Source organism: Saimiri boliviensis, chromosome 8, assembly GCF_048565385.1.
Source record: "Saimiri boliviensis isolate mSaiBol1 chromosome 8, mSaiBol1.pri, whole genome shotgun sequence".
In the NCBI taxonomy this organism is placed as follows: domain Eukaryota; kingdom Metazoa; phylum Chordata; class Mammalia; order Primates; family Cebidae; genus Saimiri; species Saimiri boliviensis.
The window spans coordinates 79,012,102-79,030,784 of NC_133456.1; the positions used below are offsets into that span (position 1 = coordinate 79,012,102).

Genomic DNA, 18,683 nt, shown 5'->3' on the forward strand with positions numbered 1-18,683 from the left:
TTTGGCAAAGTGAAGATTATTGCAGATGCTGACTATGGAGTGATAGGGACAAAGTATGAATGGATTGGGTTCAAGGGACCAGCAAAATCCTGATGCCCCTTCTAGCTATAGCAAGATGATTAAAAATAACCTAAAAAAAAAGGTGGAGGGTAAAAGCAGGGAGAAGAAGAGAATAATAACACTTTTCCAAATACTTCAATCAATTGCAAAATATTTTATTATGCATCTTCTATACATCCAGCACAATTAGTCACTAACATCAATGAATTTGTAGCTTCATTTATTTGTTTAGGCAACTATTATTCATAACAGGTTTACTATGTGATGGATATTTAATGGCTAGGGCTTTACGATATTTTTCTTGTTAGAATAATTTTTTTTTCATTTTTAATTACTATGAGTACATAGTAGGTGTGCTTTTGCATTTGTGACTTGTGATGTTTTGGAACAGGCATACAATGTGTAATATCACATCAGGGTAATGAGAACAGGGTGTCCATCACCTCAATCATTTGTCATTTCTTTGAGGAACATTCCAGTTTCACTTTTTACTTATTTTGAAATACATAATTAGTTATTTTCGACTGTAGTCACTCTGTTGTGCTATCCAATGCTAATTATTCATTCCGGCTAATTATATTTTTGCAACCATTAACCATCCCCGCTTCCCCACAATTCCCCTTCTTCTGCTGCTCTTCCAGCCTCTGGTAACCATCATTCTACTCTCTACCTCTCAGTTCAATTGTTTTAATTTTTAGCTCCCACATGTGGGTGAGAACATGCAATATTTGTCTTTCTGTGCTTGGCTTAGTTCACTGAAAACAAATGTAAAAGGAAAAAGGGATGCTTATATTTCCATAATCCTAACACATCAACATTTTTAGATTCCCTTCAATTGCTGTTCATCCCTCCACAACCTTTACTCAACCTTATTATTTTGTAAACCTTCTTTGTAGTCGTATTTTCATAATATGATAATTATGACAGCAACAATTTTATTGTGTGAGTAGATACCATTGGTTAACTAATCATTTTCATTTCCAACCATTTATATGGTCTTCAAACCACAATATACTACTAATATTTGTCTATATGATTATTCATCTTAATGTTATTTTCATTGAGCTATGAGTAGCCCTTCAATGCCCAGGACTACATCTGGTTGGATTCTGAATTACTAGCATGTTTGGTTTCTAGGTAGTACATGAGACTTTGTAGTGGCTAAGAGCATGAACGTCGAGTGTCTCTAGTCTCATTTTGCATTCTCCACTTGTAGGCTTGTAGCCTTGATCAAGCTATTTAAATTCCCTTTATCTCCTTTATAAACTGAAGGTAACAATAGCACCCTCTAGGTTGTATTGAGGGTTATATGAGTTAATATATCCAAAGTCCTTATGATTGTGCCTTTTCATTTTGTAAGCACTGTGTAAATGCTTAAGTGTATTATATATATAAAAAGTCAGTGCCCAGAATATGTTTAATAAATGAATAATACATCACAAAAAGTTTTATTTTTTGCTTCATACAGGTAACATTTTAAATTCTTTTGGATTATTTCCTCTTTGGTTCGATAACAACGTTGTGAGCAGGTGCTGGGTGCCAGGTATCCAGAGATAAACGATAATTTTGAGCAATTAACGTTCATAAGCAATATTAAGAAGCGATGTATCATGAACATTTTTTTTTTTTCTAGTTCCATCACCCAGGCTGGAGTGCAGGGGCTGCAATCTCGGCTAACCGCAACCTCTGCCTCCTGCGTTCAAGCAATTCTCCTGCCTCAGCCTCCCAAGTAGCTAGGACTACAGAGGCGTGCCACCACGCTATTTTTTTTTATTTTTTTTATTTTTAGTAGAGACAGGGTTTCACCGTGTTAGCCAGAATGGTCTCCATCTCATGACCTCATGATCCACCCGCCTCGGCCTCCCAAAGTGCTGGGATTACAGGTGTGAGGCGCCGCGCCCGGCCCACATCATGAACATTTCTATGGCTCCAATGACACTGGTATTTCGCCTTGGGAACTGAAGCTCTGCCAGGGCAGGGACAGTTTCTGAGTTTCGCACTGCTGTGCATCTATAGCAGGACGGGTATTTGCTGGCTTCCTTTCCTCCCCACTCACTAGGGCCCTTTTCTTCTTTCACATCTTTTTTTTTTTTCTCCCTCCTTTTCCTTAAATGCTTTCTCTGAATCTTGATTCTCGGATAACTAAATCAGTAAGATTCAGTTAGGTAACGGTAGGAGGGGGAGAAAAACGGATGTGACGAGCGAGGTATGTTCGAAGAGTCGTCCATGTGGTAGGTGGCTTTGGTTAGGGAGTTTCAGAAACGGGGACCAGACACGAAGGGCCTCACCAGTCAGGAAAACATCATGACAGATTAGCAGTAGGAACACAGCAGAAGGTGCCTGAACAAGAGATGACTTAACGAAAGCCTTTACAACGCTTCTCGGGGTGATATTCCAGACTACCATCCAGAGTGACAGAGGGCAGCCGAAGGAAGGCTCTTACAGAAACTTGGGGAAATGGAAAGGAATGAAAGGGAAATACTTACTTTGAGATCATTTCCTTCCATATAACCTATTAGTTATTTTATTCATTCACCATACATGTATCGAGCGCCTACTCTGTGCCAGGCACTGTGCTGGACACTGGGCATATCCCCCGTGGACAATGTCGATTCCGTCTGGCTTTCATGCCCTGTTGCTTGCTATTAGGACCGTCAGTTCAAGACGGCAAGAGCTCAGGACTGCGGAGGTGGCATCCGCATCCTGTCGCGCTCCGTGCCGGCGCACGGTGGTGGCGAAAATCGTGTAGTCTGAACGGATTTAAGGCCTTGCAGCATGATTGCTACATACGTCGAGACAGGAAGAAAAAGGGCAGGGTGGCACGGGTCTCCACGGCGGGGGCACGAGCTTGCCCGAGCGCAAGCGTGCGCCCGTGTGTGTGCGCGGAGGGCCCCGCTTCCCACGGCGCCTGGCGGCGTGCCCGGCTACGCAGCCGGACCGACCCCCGCCTTTCCCGGCGCGCCCCCTCCTCCCCGGAGCGGGAGGAGCCGGGCGCAGCCTCGCGTCGGTCCGCAGGCGGGCCCCGGGCCGCTCCTCCCGGCGGCGGGCGGGACTGTGCAGGGCGCCGCCCCGCGGCCGCAGCTCCGGGAAGCCCCGAGCGCGGGGGGGGGGAGCGCGCGCCCAGGAGGCGGGTGGAGCCTGAGCCGCGCGGCCGTGGCCAATCGCGCCGCTCCGGGGGAGGAGCCCCAAAGGGGGAAAAGAAAGTGCGGCGGAAAGTAAGAGGCTCACTGGGGAAGACCGCCGGGATCCAGGTCTCCGGGGTCCGCTCCGGCCGGAGGCTCGGAGAGAAGCGGCGCCCGGCGGCACTGCGCCCAGCCCCGCCGCTCGCGCTGCGCCCGCTCGGCCTCCCAGGAAAGGTGAGTCTCGCGCCGCCGTCAGGGCGCAGAAGTCACCGAGCCGCAGAATCTCGGGTGGATGGGTTCTTAGAGATCGTTTCGTGAAACCTTCCTACTTTACAGAAGGGAACACTGAGGCACAGAACGAGGCAGCGGCTGGGATAGGTCGTACTGCTTAGTTGGAACTGGAGCCTGGGTTCGAACCCAAACGTTCAGAGACCCATGTTTGCTTTGCAGGGATTTAAGGAACGCAGTTGTGGGACGTCGGCTCCTTGCTGCCCCCATCCTCGGCCCTCTGAGGGATATACCCCTGTTTTCCTTTTCACCGCCCCCTCCCTGCTACCACCCCCCACCCCCACCCCCATCTCCGCCTTGGTTTCTCCAGACGCTGCTGTAAGCGCTGGGGATAGAAGGAAGCAGTGTGTCCCAGCATGCCCACTCGGTATCACGCCGCTGTCAGCCCAGAGCTGTGACAGCCTGGGAAAACGCTGCTTGCAGCTTCACTCCCTCTTCCCCTGACCTGCTTTCTCAGAAAGATGCCCCTGCCCAGGTGTCAGACCAGCTTCTGGAGGAGCAAGGGGACAGGGGAGGGAGGCCTGGGCGCCAGTGACCTCCTGTGGTACTGTTTCTTCCCAGCCCCGGAGGAAGCAGAGCTACTGGCCTGTGGGAGACAGGGTCTCTTCATTTGGGAAGAGCTGACTTAGAGCCCCTTCCCTCTTCTAAATACTGGGAAGGGGGCAAGGAAGCTGAGTTAAAGAAAAAAATCACAAACATAAAAGCAAACTTCTGCTGTTTCCTTTAAGAGCTAGTCCCAGCCTGTCTTCCCTCCACCTTCTGGTTGTGAAATTGTGAACCAGGGCGCCACGCGAAGCATTTTGCTGCTCTGCTGTGCAGATCCCTGGTTTAGCGACTGGATGAGAAAGAGGACTTACCTGGGGTTTTGACTCCAGCTCTGCCATGTGTTAGTTGTGTCATCTTGGGCAAGTTATCCCACCTTTCTGATATTGGGGTTTTGTTTTCTTTTTCTTTCTTTCTTTCTTTTTTTTAATATTCCAGCCGCGAAATGGAGATTTATAATGGTCACAATGAGCCCTTTGGGTAGTTGGGAGGATGAAATGGGACCATTCAACTAGCTTGTTTAGCACAGTGCCTGGCCTGGCACCTGGTTGGTTCAAAACTCATAGCAACTATTGTAAATATTGTCACATAGTAACCTTGCAGACAATGGATTTTCAGAAAGGTGATTTCATACTATCTTAGAGAGGCATTAAAAAAAAAATCTGTAAAAGTGGTGATTTTCTTCTTTTGAGTTTGAGCAGCTCTTTTATAAGAATTTTCTAAATGTTGTCCATGTGTGATTTGGATAATGGAATCTTAGCTCTAAATATAAAATTGATGTTTCTCAGTGATGTGAATTTCCTACTAGTTTTTAGGTCAAACCTCAGGCCTGTGAACTGCCCTGATCTGAGACGTCCTTTATTGACAAAGAGGGTCTTGAAATGGATAAGAGGCAGAAAGACAAGAGGAAAAAGTTGGAAGTTGCAGCTATGTTACAGATTGTTCTAAGCCCTCTATCCCTGCTCTCTTAGGTCAGTCAAACAACCTTACATTTTTTCATCTAGTATCAGAACACAACATTCTTATATATTTCTTCTGGATTGTACAGAGATGCTGCTAAATTCAGACCCTTCTGGACACAAACTTGTCTTATTTAAACACGAACACACAGATAGTCACATGTCTTCCTGTATTATTGGTATTTTAAAATTAAATTAAAATTAAATGGATTCCCTCCTGCACTCTTACCCTAATTATGACAATTGATTTTATTCTGATTATTTACTACTATTTACTGGTTTTGCCATAAGTCCTTAAATTGAGTGTCCAGCGTTTGTATTTGGCTGCCTCCTTCACAGGCCATAGCATTTGTATGCGGTATTGATAAGTGCTTGAGAACAGGGTGTGGTATATCTTGATGGAGGATAAGAGCCAAGTGGTGCCCACTTAGATACCTCTTGCACCAAGCATTTGTAAAGGATGGGATCACCTGCTTCCATCAGCTTGTTCCGTGTACATGCATTGTGATGAGCTGGCTGGGATACATCTGAATGTGTGCCTGAGAGACAGGGACCATGTGGCAGAAAAGGAAAATGTTCAAAATAAGGTCAGATCACGAGGGTGGAAGAGAGATTAAAAGTTAATTCCCTTGGTTCTGGTTCTTCAAAGAAAGATTGGTCAATTATACCGTTTATTTTTACACAGATTATTACTGTTACTAAAACCATATATATGTGTAGAAGTTTAAAATTTCCAAAGGGCATTTTATTTTATTCCTTGTTATTCACAATAGCTCTGGAAGGACATGGCAGGAAAATTGATAGAGGAAGGAGCCGACGTTTTGTGGTCAGACCTACTTGATTTCAAATTCCAGTTATCATGCCTGAGCAGTTGGGTGATATTCAGCAATTTATTCCATCATTTAAAGTTTCTGTTTTATCCAGTTCTAAAATGAAAAAAAAAAAAAAAGCTTATCTTAAAAATCTGTATAAAGAATAAATTCAGTAGAATAATGTCAAGTACAGGTAGTGAATAGGTGCTCATTAAATGGTAACTCTTCTTAGCTAATCTCAATTTATTGAGAACATAACTGGAATGAGACTCAGATAAATGAAAAGTTGCTAGAGGTCACATGTTAGTATGTTTCAACTCTGTGAATACAGTTCACACCTTTTCATGTCTAGTTTAGGGCATTTCCCGTCACACTCTGTTTCCTTGCCAATGAAATATTTAACAATTTACTTCAGTTATTAGGTTGGACTTCTTTGGTTGGTTACTTCAGGATATCCTTTTTGTTGAAAAGTGGGCATTTCCTTGCTGAGAGAACAATTCTTAAGCACAGTTCTGTAGAGTTTAGTGGGGCCAACCGCCACAAGAGGGAATTGAAAGCAATGGTCTCTAAGACAACCTTCCTACTCTCCTGTGTTTGATGTAATATACCTTTGATTCCTAAGAGAAAGGGTACTAACTAAGAAGACATAAAGTACAGAATTATGTCACTCTTTTCTTCCTGTTGTGAGTGGTTTCTTCCCTCTGCTATCCTCATGATAGTTCAAAGGCTGGGAAGAAGCTTGAACAACAAATGTCATGAATGTCCATAGCATTATTCAACTTTCTTGGACAATTTTGTGGGTACTAAGGTAGACAGAACAGTGTGCAAAGGAGGCATTTGCAGAAAGAGACCACTGCTTAATGGTGGTGCTGATCACTTGCCTGGAGTTTTAAGTCCTTGTGGAAAGTGATGGTTGCAGGCTTATGTAGGAAGATGAAAGGATCTGTATCTGGCCCAGCCAGTGGGGCTATTCATATACTGAGGCTCTTCATAGGCCATTAGATCCCTTTTCGTTGTAGCAAGTGCACAGGCTTGCAAATGCAGTTGTAGAAGAAATGTTTTGCTCCTTGCTTTTGGGATTTTGGAGCATATGTTTGCTTTTGCCCAAAGGTAAGTAGTGAGCATCATCTTACCTGGCACGGTTAGGAAAGCAGAATATGGCTGGAGGATATCAGAGGAAGTAGGAAGAAAAAAATAAACTAAGATTATCTCCAGTCTGTACACAGCTTCATCTGTTGCTCAACTTCATCAGGCTTTTGCTGGTGACACAGATGTAGGATCTGGTGAGTCACTGTTGCCTTGCCCATGAAATATTAAAGAGAGCCACCTACTGTGCTCTTTGCCCATTTTGGAAATGGTTCTGTATAGAAAAAATAACGAAACACTGAAGAACAGGAAGGTCACAGAACATTTGGCATGTGGTATTCTGAGGGATAAATTCAGGTGAGCCACTCATTTGATGCTTTGTTTTTTGTGATTTTTATTTATTTATTCAGAAATTGAGAATGCATGGTTTACAGTAATAGGGTTGTTAGGAGACATCCCTTTAGTCCATCTTCATTCTAACTATCTCTGGCAGCTGTGGTAGTGTGGATCTCAAGAGTCTGGCTGAAATCCGAGGCAAGTTATTCTGTAGGGATGATCTTTTGGCTCCACAGCTAGGAAATAGGAACACTCATGCCTCCTTAGAAGCTTAAGTCCCTATTTATTTCAAAACCTTATTCATAGAAAGCATGTAATAAACACTGATTCGGTCTTCTGCCAACAACTCCTTCAATGTATTTGTCTGTTAAATTATGATCGTCAAAATTTAACAGCCATATTTCCTAGTCTCCATCGTTATTTCTGCTGAATGTCTTAAATATATCATCTCATTCGATCTTCACAATTATCCTGTGTGTGTGTGTTTTTTTTTTTTTTTAAGAAAACCAAGGCTCATAGAGTTACATAGCGTGGCCTATGTATTAGTCTGTTTTCATTCTGCTGATAAAGACATACCCAAGACTGGGCAATTTGCAAAGGAAAGAGGTTCATTGGACTTATAGTTCCACATGGATGGGGAGGCCTGACAATCATGATGGAAGGCAAGGAGGAGCAGGCCTTGTTTTACATGGATGGCAGCAGGCAAAAACGAGAGCTTGTGCAGAGAAACCGTCGTGTTTAAAACTATCCGATGTTGTGAGACCCATTCACTATCACGAGAACAGCGTGGCGCAGACCTGCTCCGATGATTCAGTCATCTCCCCCTGGGTTCCTCCCACAACGTGTGGAAATTATGGGAGCTACAAGATGAGATTTGGGTGGGGACACAGAACCAAACCATATCAGCCTATGTAACAGCACAAAGCAAGAAATGATGCCAAGACTCAACTATGCATTTTATTTTAGAGCTAGAAAGAACTTCCCATTGTTCCACCTCTGGACTAGAACTGAAGACTAAGACAAATGACCTACCCAGTCATCATCCTACATCCTCATCCTGGTATTATTTTGCCTGTGACTGGGAAATATCTTTATCTTTGGACCTAAAATGTGAGAGAGCTGAACTAGATGATCTCTAAATTTCTTCTGCTCTAATGCATTGTGTGTCTTTAAGATTCCTTTCAACTTTGAGATTCTGTAATCACATCTATTTGCAAAAATTAAAGCTAAAATGGGGAAAGGGGAGTAAAAAGAAAATACTCTTATTGTTTTAGGCCCTGGAGATGTGTTTTTCTGAACAAAGAAGGGTAAGAGAAGTCAGCATTTCATCAGCACATGCACTTTTGTCATTTCATTTAAACACAGAAATAACTCTCAGATATATATTCTTATATCCCTTTTACAGATGAAAGAACTGAAGCTCAGAGAGACTTGTAGACTTGCCCAAGGTTATCCAATTAGTGACAGTTGAAACCTGTGTGTGCCTGAATGCAAAGCTTTTTGGTCCACTACAGCGTATTTACTAGATATCACACCATGAAATCTGGAAACTTATATAACCAGATTTGTAAATGACCCTCTCTGTATCCTTACACCACACTACCTCAGCTTCTGTCTCTTCTCCTCTTCTCCTACATTTTCCTTTCCAAACATGCTGTTCAAATCCTTTCTTGATTCTCTCCAGCTCACAAAACCCCTTTAAATGCATATAACATCTTCTATCTCTATTGTGATTTTTTTTTTTTTTTTACTGTGGTCCAGTAATTTGTAATTTGCAGCTTTATTTTTGTTCATCTCCATTGGACACAGGGCAGAATAAACTATGTCATCAGCTGAGAGACTTACAAACTTGTTCCTATCTATCTATCTATCTATCTATCTGAATTGTGCATCGATCATCTTTCTATCTAGCTCTGTTTGTTAGTGAAGTTAAAGAAAGATAAAACATATTAAGCCCCTAGCTCTTAATAGCTGGCACCTAGAAGACACTTGGCAAATATTCATTCCTCCCTCGTCATTCAGCACTGCTGTTTACCCAAATCATTACTCATTTAATGAGTCTCAGATGGAGAGAGGGAGTATATTGAGTAGATGCCCCAGCTGGTCTAAAAGAATGTGCCACAGTTTGGCAAACAATTGGGATGGCAAAGGATAGGAAATGAATGTGATATTTACCTTCAAATATCAGCTGAGGAGATGGTTTATTCTGCCCTATGCCTAGCACCGTGACTCATATGTAAGAAGTGCAAAATTGAGTGGATGATGGGTTCATATTATGTCAGTAGGCCCAAAATGGACTTTCTGGATTTCTCATGCTTTATCAATAATATTGGTTATGTCAATGTTTGCCTCTACAGATTAATAAAGCAGTTTTAATTTCCTTTAATTTTGCAGTTACAAAATCAGATAATGATAAGGAGTCATAGGCTCTAAGAAGGTTAGACATTACTGGCTCAATGATGGGGAAAACCATTTCTATCCTAATAATAAAGGGAGTTTTGCAGAAAACACAGTGAAGGATGATGCTGAAGTGCATGTTTGCATTTATTGACAGCAAGAGGAGTGTAAAGTGTCATAAATTGTCAGAGAGAATGTAGGAAGTTTCCACTGAAGTGGGCAGCTACAGCAAGTCTCAATCTCAAGATTTCTAAAAGCATTGAAGAATTTACATCAGTTCAACTATTATTTGATATAATTGGCATTGGTTGAACATACGAACAGGTAACCTTTTATGTCTAGTTTATATCCACCAGATGCTTGTGATTTTTACCTTTCTGGCACAAAAGTCCTCATAATTACACTGGCTTCCTCCTCTGCCAATCAACGCTAATGGCAACAGAAATGAGAAGCAGTCATTTTACAAGCTCTGATATCTGGAAATGTTCCTTTCATAGATAGTACAGTTTCTTATGCCAGTATGGTTAGATGCTACCACAACTTAAAATTGTGTTTCCATAATATAGTGGACTTTGACTGCTAACTGATGTGCCTGGGTTTGACTTTGGCCAAATTATTTGGCCTATCTTTGCCTTATTTTTATGATCTGTAAAATGGGAATAATAAACCCATTTTGTTAGGCTTTTGATGTCGGTCAAATGCGATGACATTTATTAAGAGCCTTGTCCATAGGGACTTTATCCTCTATTACAATTAACAATAGCAATGAAAATGGTTTTATTGTGTGTCCAAATGGATACTGAGTTAGGAAAAAAAAGGCCCAGGTTGAAATAATAACAGTTTTTGTTTGTTTTTATATAACTTTAAGTCCTCAAAATGCTTGTTATTGTATACACAAATATATACACATATAACTTTTTTTTTTTTTTTACAATAATTCTGAGGTAATCAGGGCAAGTGTTGCTAACGTTTTTACATTCTGAGTCTCAAAGGGGCTACATACTTGCTACAGCCAAGCAGCTAATAAATAGTGGAACTAGGACTTGAACTCTAGTTTTCTAACTCTAATGATGTGTGTCTCACTTTGATTTTCCTCAGTCATCAGCCCTGGTCCTGATTAGTGGCTTTTCCTTCTCTAGATTCCTTGTTTTCACCCCAAAAATGAGGAATTTGGAAAATGTGCTGTCTGAATTAGATTGTTTTATAAGTCAGTGACTGTAGAACAGTGTCTTAGGAGGTATCTCATTGGCCTCAGTGAGGATTACAACTGAGTACTGCACTGAGAGTCAGATCCATAAAGACAGCTTATGTCCTTAAGGATGTGATTCTGCCACATTCCTCTGACCTGCAGACCATTCTATATCTGCCTCATTCCCTTCAGAATCCAGGTTTGGGGATGGGTAGAAAAAGTAGATGAATGGGTCAGGCACATGGGCATTTAATATTTGAGAAATGAAAATGGAGCCTTTCTTAAAAAAAAAAAAAGCAAGTTCTGTATTGTCATTAATCTCCATAATCTTCTACAACAAAATAAAGGATAAAATATTTTGGTTTAATTTGAATTCTAGCATTATGAGTACATATTTTTTGCTTTCTTCTTTGGAGCTTTTAGTGCCCACAGAAGAAGCTTGACTCTCCTTAAAATACGAGTTCTTTCTGTTTATAGAAATGATGGAGATTTGAGAGTGGTAATACACACTAAATAGCACTTTTCTGGAAGATTATACTTCAGTTTCCCAATTGCAGAGTGAGACAGTGGTGGGGGCGGCAGACTGAATGGATAGAGAGGATAGTAAGAAGTAGGCTGGCTTCGGAATCAGGGCTGGGTTTGAATTCTAGAGACTGCATGCTTAGCCTTTCCAGACTTTGTTTTCTCATCTATAAAAGGCTCTAAACATGTCCTGCCCTTCCCTCCCTCCCTCCGTCCCTCCCTCTCTCTTTCCTTTCCTCCTTCCCTCTTTTCCTCCCTCCCTCCTTCCTTCCTTCCTTCCTTCCTTCCGTCCTTCGTTCCATGTATGTATGTATGTATCTATGTATGTATGTATCTATTATCTTTCTATTTCTATTTAATAGTAAGGTTAAAGTAAGATAAAATATATTAAGCTCCTAGCTCTTAATAGCTGGCACCTGGAAGGCACTCAGTAACTATTCTTTCCTTTCTCTTAATTCAGCACTGCTGTTTACCCAAAGCCTCACTCATTTGATGAATCTCAGATGGAGAGGAGAAGTATATCAAGTGGATGCTCCAGGTAGCCTAAGACAATGTGCCACAATTTGGCAGGCGAATGATAGAAAACGAATGTAATATTTACCTTAAAATATTGCAGAATCTTTCATGTATAGGAGGAATTAGACCAGTGATAAATTGTAGTGCATGGATCGTCTACATCAGAATCATGTGGATAGCTTCTGAAATGAGCTGATATCTAGGGTTTCTGCACTGAAGTCTAGGAATCATTGGATTAGAATTTTCAATACCAAGAGGCAGGATATTGTAGGGATTTGATCTGGATTCAAATTCTGCTTCATCTGTGTGAACCTAAGAGTTTTTTAACTTTTCTATGTTACTCATTGGGTTGTGGGAAGAAGTAACTAATTTAACACATATGAAGTGCCTAAAACACAATTTTAGTTAAGGATATAAGCCAGTCTTTGAAATAGCGTGTGTGACTTTGTTTAACTTACATTTTATTTACTTTCTGACTAAATGTCCTAGACAACTATATGACTTAAGTCTTTCATTTTCTTGAAGTCTTTGCTCAATATATTCTCAGGGAAGGCTACTTGGGTTGCTTGACTTTGCAGGGTTTGGGGTAGGAGAAGCAGGAGTAGGGTTGCTTACTCTCAGAAATCCTGATCTCTCTTACTCTATTTTTCCTTTATTCTGTGGCATGTGTTACCATGTAAGATTACACTTACTATTTTATTATTTTATTTAGTCTATTTTTAAAATTTAACTTTTAATTTCAGGAGTGCATATGCAGTTCTGTTACACAGGTAAATGTGTGTTGTGGGGGTTTGTTGTACAGATTATTTCATTGCCCAGGTATTCAGCCTAGTACCCATTAGTAATTTTTCCTGATCCTCTCCATCCTCCCACCTCCTACCCTCCAGTGGGCGCCAGTGTGTGTTGTTTTTCTTTATGTTTTCATGTGTTCTCATTTAGCTCCCAATTCTAAGTGAGAACATGCAGGATTAGGTTTTCTGTTTCTGTGTTAGTTTGCTAAGGATAATTGTCTTCGGCTCTATCCATGTTCCTGTAAAGGACACGATCTCATTCCTTTTTATGGCTGCTCAGTATTCCATGGTGTGTATGTACCACATTTTCTTTATCCAGTCTACCATTGATGGGCGTTTAGGTTGATTCCATGTCTTCGCTATTGTGAATATTGCTGCAGTGACCATATACATGTGTGTGTCTTTGTAATAGAATAATTTATATACCTTGGGGTGTATACCCAGTAATGGGATTGCTGGGGTGAGTGCTATTTTTCCTTTTAGGTATTTGAGGAATTGCCACACTGTCTTCCACAATGGTTGAACTACTTTGCACTCCCACCAACAGTGTATAGTGTTCCTTTTTCTCTTCAACCTTGCCAGCATCTGTTATTTTTTGACTTTTTTATAGTAGCCCTGGATTTCTCTAATAATCAGTAGTGTTGGGCTTCTTTTCATATGCTTGCTGGTTTCATGTATGTCTTTTGAAAAGTGTCTGTTCATGTCCTTTGCTCATTTTTTTAATTGGGTTGTTTTCTTTCTTGTAAATTAGTTTACAAATTTCTTGTAAATTAGATACAAATAAGTTCCGTCTAGATGCTGGATATTAGACCTTTGTCAGATGCATAGTTTGCAAATTTTTTTTCCCAAAGCGAAGGTTTTCTGTTTGCTCTGCTGGTCATTTCTCTGGTTGTGTGCAAGCTCTTTAATTAGATCCCGTTTGTGAATATTTGCTTTTGTTGCAACTGTTTGTGGTGTCTTCACCATGAAAAATCTTTGCCCCTTTTTATGTCCAGAATGGCATTGCCTAGGTTATCTTCCAGGGTTTTTGCAGTTTGGGATTTTGCATTTAGGTTTTTAATCCATCTTGAGTTAATTTTTATATAAGGTGTAAGGAAGGGGTTCAATTTCGGTCTTCTTTATATGGCTTGCTAGTTACCCCAGCATTATTTATTGAATAGGGAATCATTTTCTCATTTCTTATTTTTCATTTCCCCTCTAATAGGCTGTAATGTCCACAAGGACAGGGACACTTTATTTGCTTATTGCTGTATCCCAGGTGCCTAGAATAGTTTCTAGCAAATAGCAAATGGCCAATAATAAATCAATGATAAATAAATAAGTTTATAGATAGATGTTAGTGTGATTATTTGTCCCCAAGAAGTAGAAAGAGATAGAACTGAATAAGACAGTAAATTACACATGTAATATTGAAATAAAATTTGACATAAATATATGCACATATACACACATACATATACACACTTAAATACATAGACATATGTATATAGAAGTATATGTGTGTAGATTTGGGATGCTGAGTATATATTTAAATATTTAAATAATAATTTATATCTATATACATATATATGCATGTGTACATGTATATATATATATATATATATGTAAAAATAAGCATAAGTATTTATTTATCTATAGATTTAGGAGTTTTTCAAAGCTACCTGAGGAAGCAGAGATGTTGAAGTGTTTTCTTGTTAGGTTGCGACAGCAGTACGGAGAAAGACAAAAATATATACATTTGAGTAAAGAGGCAACAGACAGACAAAAATGCAAGTGATTTCAGGATAAGAAATGAAAGGCTAAGATTAAAACAGCAACCAACATTGGAGGGATGCAGAAGAGGAACAGTTTATAGAGTAGTCAGAGAAGCTATCTCCAAGAAAGTGACCTTTGAACTAAGACAAAAGCCTGAGAAGGAGCCAGGGTAGGCCTGAGGTCGTCATTGAGGTGATGGGTCAGGTAAGAGGGAGAGAAGAGCTGGAAATAAGGCTCTAAGATAGGCGGGGGCTAGGTCAGACTTGTCTTGCAGGCCATGGTGAGGAGTTTGGATTTTACGCAAAGCGTAGCAGGGAGTCACTGAAAAGACAGAAGCAGGATGATGACCAGGCCAAACAGATTTAGAAACTTGAACAGAGAGGAAGGAAAATAGAACTTATTTAATAAGATGAGAAGATCAACTACTCTGATTCATCATATAGGCTGTTTTGAACAGATGAGAAAGGCAATTTGATTTCACCGATGTTTCATTCATATCCTGTCATTCCCGTTAGAATGCTTCAAAGGGGAAAGCCAAAACCCAGCTAAAATGGGGAAAACCTATGTATGTCTATGTGGCTTTGATTTTCTCAAATGATATAATTCTTATTTCCAAATGCATTAACTAATGGATGGAAATGTATGCACTGTTGCTCAATTCAATTCAGCTGGAAAATTTACCATTCTTGTGTAGGTGTTTTATGTAATCAATTCCCCAAAACATTGAACCTAGAGCTATTTCCTTATGAAACCTCGGCTACCAGTTTCTGAAATCTGCTGCAGTGAAGAGTAAGCATGTGAAAGGCAAATTTAATTCCATACGTGATCGATTTCTTCTTTCTGACTCTACAAGTTTAAATGGTACCTAATTCTTCAAGAAGTAGCTTACAGGTCATTTCTTCCATGATGTGTTTACTGGGCACAAGCACATATAATCTCATGCATACCTCTTCACAATATGAGTTTAAAATAGCTTGATAACATATGCCAGACTCTATTTCAAATTTTCTATAAATAATTTCTTTTTGAAATCTCGGAATTACCATATGTGGCTGGTGAAGTTATAATCATCATTTTACACAAGACAAAACTGAGACCTGGAGTCACAGAGTTGATCAGTGGTAGAGGCAATATTGGAATGTGAGCAAGCTTAATCATTATATTATTCTGCTCTTTGATTGTAAATAGTAAACCTGCAAATTTATTCACCTCTATTTGTCCTACTTACTTTGTGGTACCGTATATGAAGGAATAGTTCAGTAAGTGTACTGAATCAATGAATTAATCCATGACCTGTTCTTTCAAGTGGTATAATTTCATTAGCAAATGGTGATTAAAAACCTGGGTTTTAGACCAAGACAACCTAGGTAGGCAGAAGGTACTCACTACCTCTGTGATACGGTAAAATTACTAACATTTCTAAACCTGTTTCTTCATCTGCGTTGTTGGCACGGATGTAGGGCTGTTGTGAGGATTAAATGAAGTATGCATGTAAAGCGCTTAGCACAGTGCCTGGAACATAATTAGTTCCAAGTCTATCTGAACGGTGTTTATTACTTTTTGAACTAAAATAACCTCCCCAAACATGATTACAATTACATACCAGGCGGTTTTTTAAGTTGTGCTTGTTTTATTAACTTTCCTTTAAAAATCAAAACCAAAGATCCAATCATGTAATCAGTGATGTTAATTTTGTTCCAGGGCTCATTCTGGCACCCTGTCTTCAGCAGAATACGCAGTGTGGGTTCTGAAAGGCCCTCCTATAGGAAGGAAGACCAGTTCAGGTGAACAACATGAGAGCAAAAGGTGCTGTGTGACCATCCTGTCTTTCACCTCCAAACATCTGACGTAGCTACCATGAACACTTCCATCCTTGCCAATCTATCTCCCCAGCCTGGACCTACCTTGCTGGAAAGTTATTTTATATTCCAGTGATGGTTCCAGAGCATTTGGGGTGACAAGGGAAAAACAGCAGAAGACTAAAATTTTGCCCAGATAACACTTAATGAGGTTAATTTACAGAACTTGCCAGAGGTTTAGGACCGAATATCGATCCTGTACCTCTGTGTGCCAGGAGCTGTGCTGAGTGTGTTAGTTTTATTATCTCATTCAATCCTTACTACAGCCATATACAAATTTAAATTTTAGCTGTAAACCAAATTCACAACTAAAAAATAAAAATAGAAAGTGACATGCTTGCTTCCATGTGTTTGTTGCAGGGCTGTGGTGATAAAATCAAATACTTCTTGTGTTTTGCCACATTCTTCTCTGAAGGCAGATTTTGCAGGGTTACAACACCTTTAGAGTCTCCAGGGACCTCCCCTGCAGTAAAGACATGTTTGGCAGAGAAATGAGGCAAAGGTTATATGTGGAAGGCAGGAAGCTTCATTCCAGTTGACAGTCTACTTTGACCTGGAAGAAGCTGGTGACCATGAGCTGAGTTCTATTTTGTGGATTACATTTGTGTGTTTCTTTGTAGAAAACCAGTATGGTGCTTATGGGCAATTTTATTTTTTTCGTGCTTGTTATGGGATATTTAAAAGGTGTAACTTTTATCCTTCTACATTTCCTAAGTAAAGTTGAGATGTTTCAATGTTCCTGATACAATTTGATAAATTATTTTAAGAAAAGGTGTACACACACACACAAACACACACACACACACACACACACACATACACACACGTGCATGCATACACATACAGGAATGGTGCCTGATTCATAATTGGCGCTCACTATATATTTGCTGAATGAATGCATGAGAAAATAAATGCATCTCCTATTTCATCTTTCTCTCTCCCAGAGTGAGAGCTGCTGCAGGATTTTTTTCAGTGGCAAGTTTCAAAATATAGCTTTCTTTTTAAATTTTTGCTTTAAGAATAATTTCAGAAGATTATTCTAAAATATGGAGCATTACTTAATCTTATTTGTGAAGGACAGTTAATTGGAGTGGGCCATAATTCTGTTGGAATTTATTGAGGTGAGATCATTTACTTGTATACTAAATGGTCCCAGACCGATAAACTGTTAAATTTGTGTAGTCTGATTTTCATAAATTTGCTGGCCTTTGTTTCTCTTATTGTCTTCTAGTTCTTGTTGCTTTTGGCACATCTGGCTCTCCATTCACCATACAATTAACAGTTTCTACTTTACTGTGGCCTAGGGAGCTAGGTAATAAATTTGTTGCACTGTGCATATGGTAAGAATACACAGCATTGGGCCAGCTGTGGTGGCTCACACCTGTAATCCCAGCACTTTGGGAGGCTGAAGAGGGTGGATCACCTGAGGTCAGGAGTTTGAGAACAACCTGGCTAACATAATGAAACCCTGTCTCTACTAAAAATACAAAAATTAGCTGGGCTTGATGGTGGGCGCCTGTAATCCCAGCTACTAAGGAAGCTAAGTCAGGACTATTTCTTGAACTTGGTAGGTGGAGGTTTCAGTGGGCCGAGATCGTGCCACTGCACTCCAACCTGGGTGACAAGAGCAAAACTCTGTCTCAAAAAAGAGTGAGAAAAAAAGAATACACAGCACTGAATGTGGACTAGAGAGACTCTTTTCCAATGTGAGGAAAGGAAAAGTTATGGCCATTGTAGAAACAGTCATTGTAGAAGTGAGTTGATACCACACATAGTTACACTGGGTTTCAGTTGCTTGTGTTAATAAAAAGGGAGTATTGATAGGGATAATTCACTTACTCTTTTGGACAATAAGCATTTTCTGAAAAACTTTTGAAGGCAAGAGACTGGTGAGATACAGAGAATTAAAAAAGCAAATACACAAACCCAACTGAAAGATAAAACGTACACAGGGTTTTATAATACAATTTATGCAGTTATTTCAAATAGTATAAAATACATAACGTATCTTGAAAAGATGTATGATATAACAAAACATTTGGTATTTAAAAGGAAAGACCATTCTGTAAATCAGGAAAGGCTTTATAAGGAAGTTGTCTTTAAAGTTAATCTTGAAGTGATGAACAGGTTGGACATAGAAAGATGGGTAAGGAGAAGTGGTAAGTGAATTATGGTCTGACCAGGGGTGATTAAATGATATGGATTGTGAAACTTACCAGAGAGAGCTACAATTGTGGGAGAAACTGGGCAACTAAAGGCCAAGGAGAGGATATTTGGGAGATCAGAGAACAGTTATAACCAGAAATCCTGAGAAGGCCCTGGGTAGGAAGTCTGTTGAAGGCTGTTGCTTCTACCTGTCAGACAGTCAGAAAGGAAAGCTGGATGTGAGGTGGAAGAGGAGAGATTGGTACCCATGAGTCTCTAGTCTGATGATACAGGTGTTCTGCA

The 18,683-nt window shown here is 40.2% G+C and overlaps 1 protein-coding gene across 2 annotated transcripts in view; it reads left to right on the top strand.

Moving 5' to 3' along the window:
- Positions 1–3,257: 3,257 nt before the first annotated feature.
- Positions 3,258–18,683, top strand: part of IL1RAP (interleukin 1 receptor accessory protein) — a 142,491-nt gene continuing 127,065 nt past the window's right edge. Inside the window, exon 1 of one of the 2 annotated variants that reach the window (XM_010337724.3) lies at positions 3,258–3,416. The gene's annotated coding sequence lies outside the window, so the exon portion shown is untranslated. Of the gene's footprint in view, positions 3,417–14,242; positions 16,183–18,683 lie in introns of those variants that run through there. The other variant, XM_074404704.1, reaches the window with a different exon arrangement.